Raw genomic sequence first — 7,719 nt, 5'->3', positions numbered from 1 at the left:
AAATATAATAAAAATTTTTTGGAAACCTAATCCATTTATTCTACTGTGATAAATTTTATAGAATTTATCTATGAGTTTTGCATAGTGAATAAAATCAGTTTGTACATGCTAAAATCTGTCTCATGAACTGAATGATCATAAGTTAAGTTGTAAGATGAATACTTGGTTGCATTGCCATGATATAATGTGTGGATACATATTAGGACTTTTTGGTACATTTGACATTACTTATTGTCACCAACGAGTCGTCGGGTCAAGTTTGTGTTTGTGTGTGGGTCCATAGGTGAGTTTTAGAGTCATGTGTTATTAAACACACTCTCATAGCTTAAACACTTGTACTAGGTAACAGTTAACGAGTCAAGTGCATACATTTGGTTTGAAAAAAGTCCATTACACATGTCACCGGGTGAGTTAATGCTTTTTCCCTAGTTGTTTTCTGGATTGAAAACAACAAAACTATTTTCGTATACTTGTATTCCGGATCGAAAACAATAAAACTATTTTCGTATACTTGTTTTCTAGATCGAAAACAACAAAACTATTTTCGTATACTTGTTTTCTGGATCAAAAACAACAAAACTATGTTCGTATACTTGTTTTCTGGATTGAAAACATGGACATACTTACATACTGGTTTTCTAGATGAAAACGCAACGACTTACTTTGGATTTATGTAGTTTCTTATATATCACAAGTGTATACTAGATGCCCTCACATCACTTAAATTCCTTACATACCTTGAACCGTTAGGATGGGATCGCGGGGAAACTTAAGTAGTACTACTGGGTTTGACAAACCCCACCTGCTATAACTCGACCGGAGGTCGAACGGGTGTAAATTGTCCTAACATACATCGCCAGTGTTTTGTGATAGACCTGGTAAGAAGGCATACAGACAGTCATCTTCGGTTCAAACGTCTAGTAGCTTGTAAATGGGTTAGCTACCCTGGTATATTTGAAAAGTGCTAAATCCACATACACAACTAATGCTACGTATACTATCTATACTATATATATTACTTTTTACTACAACTTATGAACTCACCAACCTTGTGTTGACCCTTGAGTATTTATACTTGCCCAGGTTGCTAGATGTGCTAAGGAGTGGATTGCATTGCATGCGTCTGGAGTCACACTTGTCACATGAACTTTTTATTTCACATTGTTTACGTTGGATGGGTTGTGCATGTTTTGAACACATGGTTCATTGTTTTTGTACCATTTACTTGTCATTACACCTTTAACCCATACTAACATATCAAATGTAAGGCTTCTATCCCAACTATTTCCTTTGAATAGTACTAGATTTATCATAACCATACAATCCTCTATTTTAAAAAAAATGTTTGCTATAATCTTAGTACCCAACTTTGTTATAATCTTGTCATTACACCTTTAACCCATACAATCCTCTATCAAAGCTTCCCTTTCCGCAAGTATAGATAAGTTATAATTTTTGTAATAGGGGATTGTAGGGTCATTTCACATTAACTTAAACGAACATGGTTAACGTAGTTAATGATTTATTAGACTAGGATTGTTATTGTCAGCATAAATGAAAGTTGGGATTGCTATTGTGATGTGGTTCTCACGGTAGTTCAAATGACCTAAGAATATAGAGGATTGAGATAGAAGAGATAGTACTTGACTCAATTAATCTGCATGTCATTCATTAAAGAAGTAGAAGACCCTTGATTTCAAATCAAATCAAATTTTGCATTTTGGGTGTTGCCAACTTTCAATCTAATAAAGTATCAATTCATGTTCTTGTCCGTATCATACCAGTTATACCGCTGCTCGTATAATATTACAATAACTATTAGTATACGATGATTAGACTAGTGGAAAATACTGGTCCTAAATATCTCTAAGGTTTGGTAATTCTTTCAGTGATTGTATAGTTTGTCCAAATTGATCATTTGTTTGGGAACAACAGGTCATGGTTAAACCGATTCGGTTTCTTAAGCTCGTCAAAACGTACGAGGCGAAATGACTATCTCAGTCCGAAGTAATCGAAATAGACATACCATGCCGAGGTATGATTTTGTTGACATAATTGTAGGCGTGCCTTCAGTCGTGTAGTTGTTATAGATCGGGAGAGAGTAATTGTTAACTAGTATCCAGACTATACTGCGTTAATGTGATCAAAAGGTTATTTCATATTGAAAGACACTATCCAATAACTAGCAAGTTTACAAAAATCTTCCCCAATTACAAAATTTATAACTTATCTATACCTTAGAATTTAAATCATAAACACTATTTGACCAATTTATTTCAATTATTATAACATCTCATTGTATTAAAAAATAATTTCATCAAATATTTGATATGAAAATCCTATAAAATAGGGATATACTAAAAATTAATATCCTATTTTATTTAAAAAGATATTATTTATAATTAAGAAACAATTTTATAATAAAGAAAATAAACGGATAATGGGTATCATCAAACCCAGAAAACTTTTAAAACTGGTGTGACCAAATAATGAAATCAAAGATTGAACCTATATATCCAACATCTTGAGCCTGGCTTATGATTTGGTTGAATCTTCAATAAACTTCATCGGTCGTTTAAAATTAGTCATCATCTTGAGCTATGGTTGAATCATGTGAAAATGAAAGAGCACTTTCATGTTAATTTAAGATGATGTCTAAGGAATTTAGATAACATGAAAGGCACATGATTCAACCAAATCATGATTCAACCATATCTAAATTCAACCTCTGTTGATGTACCTACGTCCCATTTACTTCATTTTCACATTTTCATGTTATCTAAACTTAGTTGCCTTGATGATTTGAGTAGCATCATTGTTGCCGCCTCAGGCACTATGTTGTCATCTCTAACAATGCCTTGTCATCATGCCATCACCACGACCTACACCATCTTGATGCCACCTCCACTCGCACCACTAGCCGCCATTAAATCGTTGGTGTGTTTATTTTGATATTTTTTTCTAGTATTGAATCAAAAGACTTCATTCGCTTGAGTTATCTCAAGCGTATGGTCCATTTTGATTAATAAATGTGTTCTAATCTTGTACGTTTGATCGGTAGAGAACGCTGATCCATTTGAACAACAAGCTGAGGAACAAGTTGTTGAGGAGCTTGCGTCCAATCCGAACCACAACATGGTTACTTATCTTGATTCTAATTATACTGATCATGAAAAGTTTAATGGACTCATTGCATTTTGGAGAATATCCAGGCTCTATCTAACTATTTTCACAAACTTGTCGGTATGTTATAGCATTATTCGTCCATTCTGGAACACAACAACGTATGATTCTGCTACTCAAATCATTTGCTGATCATGCTTCCGCAAGTTAAATTTTTGTAAATAATAATTGAAATAAATTGGTCAAATAGTGTTTATGATTTAAATTCTAAGGTCCAGACTTACAAGCCTTACATTCAGGGTGTTTAGGACTTACTTGTACCCCTGTAGTTCCCTGGAGCCCCTTTAAGCCGATTAAAAATTTGAATGACACATAATAATATTTTTTTTTGGCGATCAAGTCACTAACGGGCTCGTGTCTAGGTAATTACTTTTCTGCCTATCATTCGGAGAGATGTACCTAGAGGCATGCACGCATCTTCAAAATGACTCACCCAAACTGTCAAAAGCTGCTGCGGCGGCTGTCTGGTGGATTGGGGAGGGAAGAAGAGATATTAGGATGTCAGGCTAAAAATCTTTGTGATCACTTTAGGCTAGGGTTTTGTGTAAACTGATTATGATAGGATTCTATGTGCTTCATTGATTAAGATAACATGAAAATGTGAAAATGAAAGAGCGCTTATGTGTTCATCATAGGTAACGTCTTTGCATGATTTTGATCGATTATTGTACATACGGTAAAGGTCAGTCAATGCAAGTTTAAGGAGTTGAGACAATGGGATTATCTTGTTGAAAATCTGATCGCAGAGTTTGTTGTGATACTCTATAAACAAACTTAGGCAGAGGGTTGACCATAGGGGAAGAGCAATACAGTCAAAAGGGATTTCACCATTAGAGTATAAGGAATATGGTGTTAGTTTACAATGCATTCTTTAATTTATGCTCACAAGACAAAGTTAAAGGTCTGGCCATGATTCTCTAGAAAGGTTTTAAATCAGGATGGTTTTCTTAACAAATTTTATTGACGATCTTAAATTCATGGAAACACTTACAAGAATTAATCAGGATAGAAATACTTCTATAATGACAGTCAAGGGCTCACAGTCGTCAGTAAGTTTAGATGATAAGCTTTAGAGTTTTAAGAGTTTGCTTTAGAAAAGTGTTTACACAACGGAATCCCATCTCACACCAATGTATCTATAGATTCACGATTACGTTCCGGACCGTACTCGTCAATTTATCTTATATTGGATCGTTATGTTCTTTCCATTATGTCCTTATGAAAAGAAGTAGTTAATGTTAAGGAGGTAAAGCCAAGATCAGAGGAATGGGAAACTAGTTCTCGATGAATCCAGCGCCTACTGAAGTCCGGTAATTACCGTCGCTCGCTGGTGTAACCTAAGGCGTTGGTGTGTGTTGACTCCTCACATGCCTCCTCATATTTCACGGGTGGTAGATCGGGACTCTTCAGGATTTGTGGTGGCATCAAAAGACATAGTAGAAACGCGAAGCAAGACGCAAGGTAACAAGTAAAAAGATATCTTATCAACAAGGGATGGTGTCATGGGTAACGTGGATCTACTAGTGTCATGGTGTATGTGAGTCATAGTATATGTGAATGATATGTACTTATGTAATGCAATGCATGAAATCAATGTGATGATGGATTGACACGTTTGAAAAACTGTTGTTGAGCTTTGAAAAGGTCATAGACCGGTTTTTCAAAAACAAACCGAGTTCACTATAACCAATGGCTCTGATACCAGTCTGTCACACCCCCAAATTTTGACTAACAGAGTTTTACCGCGAGGTGTGTGACATACCAGGATCTAGCTCAACCGTTATACCAAACAACCAAATTAAAATATTCAAAACATTTATTTACGTCTCACTCAAACATGAGAACACAAAATCCAATCCAAACAATTTTAAAGTTTTGCGGAAGCGTAAAAGTAAATGGTTTAAAAATAATGAACCATGTGTTCAAAGCATGCACAACCCACCAAACGTAAACAATGTGAAATAAAATTTCATGCGACAAGTGTGACTCCAGACGCATGCAATGCAATCCACTCCTTAGCACATATAGCAACCTGGGCAAGTATAAATTACTAAAGGGTCAACACGAGATTGGTGAGTTCATAAGTTGTAGTAAAAAGTAATATATATAGTATAGATAGTATACGTAGCATCAGTTGGGTATGTGGATTTAGCACTTTTCAAATATACCAAGCTAACCCATTTACAAGCTACTAACCGTTTGAACCGAAGCTGACTGTCAATATGCCTTCTTACCAGGTCTATCACAAAACACTAGCGATGTATGTTAGGACAATTTACAGCTGTCCGACCTCCAGTCGAATTATAGCAGGTGGGGTTTGTCAAACCCAACAGTACTACTTAAATTTCACCGCGATCCCATCCTAACAGTTCAAGGTATGTAAGGACTTTAAGTGATATGAGGGCATCCATTTTACACTTGTGATATATAAGAAGCTACATAAGTTCAAAGTAAGTCGCTGCATTTTCATATAGAAAACCAGTATGTAAGTATGTCCATGTTTTAATCCAGAAAACAAGTATACGAGAGTAGTTTTGTTGTTTTCGATCCAGAAAACAAGTATACGAAAATAGTTTTGTTGTTTTCAATTCAGAAAACAACTAGGAAAAAGCATGAACTCACCTGGTGATATGTGTAATGGACTTTTCTCAAACCAAATGTATGCACTTGACTCGTTAACTATTACCTAGTACAAGTGTTTAAGCTATGAGAGGTTGTTCAATAACACATGACTCTAAAACTCACGTATGGACCCACACACAAACACAAACTTGACCCGAAGACTCGTTGATGATAATAAGTAATGTCAAATGTATCAAAAAGTCCTAACATGTATCACCACATTATATCATGGCAAAGCAACCAAGTATTCATCTTACAACTTAACTTATGATCATTCAGTTCACGAGACAGATTTTATCATGTACAAAATGATTTTAGTCACTATGCAAAACTTAAAGATAAATTCTACAAAATTTATCACAGTAGAATAAATGAATTAGGTTTCTCAAAAAATTTTATTATATTTTAATCATGTATAAAAATCTCACAATAATTCAATCATTGCAGATAGGTACAAACAGTTTAGTAGATTGCGCAACAAAAAGTATTTTCATGGTTTTATCAATTCATTTATCCAAATTATGCAAGGCCAATTGGGTTGTCTCCTAAATTAATAATTCTAAGTTTTAGAAGTGGAACTAACCCATTTGGCTTTGTCAATATCAAGTTATGATGTCGGGAATTTAGACCAGAAAACATCTTCCCAAATCAGATTAGACATGCAATCTTGTAAAATCATAAAACCTATTTTCTGTATATCCAAAAATTACAATTCATAACTTTATGGAAACTAGACTCGACAAATTATATCCTAGAATCAAGAATAAATTAAAAAGCATCGTTTATCATCAAGTTACAGTCAAAACAATAAGCGAGTACAAAGCTGTCAGCATTCGGATTTCAACCAAGATAGATCAATAATCATGTATATGACAACCCTAATGTTCTACCAAACCAATAAACGAACCAACATCATCACAACCATCATAAAACCTCCATATTACAGAAATATTTCATATCCTATTCGGGTTTTTCAACACGAACACTAGACAAGTACGTAAACAAGTTATTATCGATGAAACACTTACAATTAACGATCATACAATGATATTGATGACCCCTAATCTTCCTAATCACCCACAAGCTCCCAAAGTGACCCAAGACTCATATTTTTCGTCCAATGACGGCTGGAAAGGGTTATGGGGTGATTAGGGTTTGAAAAATAGGTTATAAAGAAATTTTCCCGACCTAGTTGTCCCCCAAGCGGTACGGAGGATGAGGCCTCGGGCTACGAGACACGCGAGGAGCTTAATTTTTTTTACACTGGACTTTTAATAACTAATTATAATATGGAAAAACATTTAACACATAATCACTTATCATGCAATAATTAAATCATACAAGTTATTAACGTAACCGGTTCGACATTAATCAAGGCTAAGACCGAAGTTGAAGAATAGGCGGCGCAGGTACGTCCCATTGGACTCTCCCACTTCGAGCTTGCATTTGTGTACCTATCACCATAAAAGAGTAAACACATTGCATATATTTCACGTATGATCATCATAAACAATATATAAGTAAGTCATTAACAAGTATGACATAAGCGCGAATCGGGTTGTGAACAAGAGCATGAACTAAGGGATAAAAACATTTAATGCTTTGCACCCCAAAATAATTGAAAAACATAAATAAAACAGGGGTTATGAAACTCCCTTGTCGAGTTAAGCGAGTATAATGCAAGAACTAGTGTAACATCTTGAATTTTTCGTATTCGTATTCGTTTACATTTAACCCGATTCGGGAACGTTATTCGGATATTTATTATTAATAAAATCAAACATTTATTAGTATTCATTGATGTATTTTCATTTCCTACCCTTTATGATATTCAAATTGGCCAATTCTTGCCTAAAAAACTCTTAAATAATCAAAATTAACACTTCAAACAAGTTCAAGGACCAAAACTACCAA

The sequence above is a fragment of the Bidens hawaiensis genome, unplaced genomic scaffold (assembly GCF_021521415.1).
Source record: "Bidens hawaiensis isolate Kalapana, Puna unplaced genomic scaffold, B.hawaiensis_p1.1 tig00049607_1, whole genome shotgun sequence".
NCBI lineage: Eukaryota > Viridiplantae > Streptophyta > Magnoliopsida > Asterales > Asteraceae > Bidens > Bidens hawaiensis.
Note: the sequence above shows the minus strand (reverse complement) of the source record.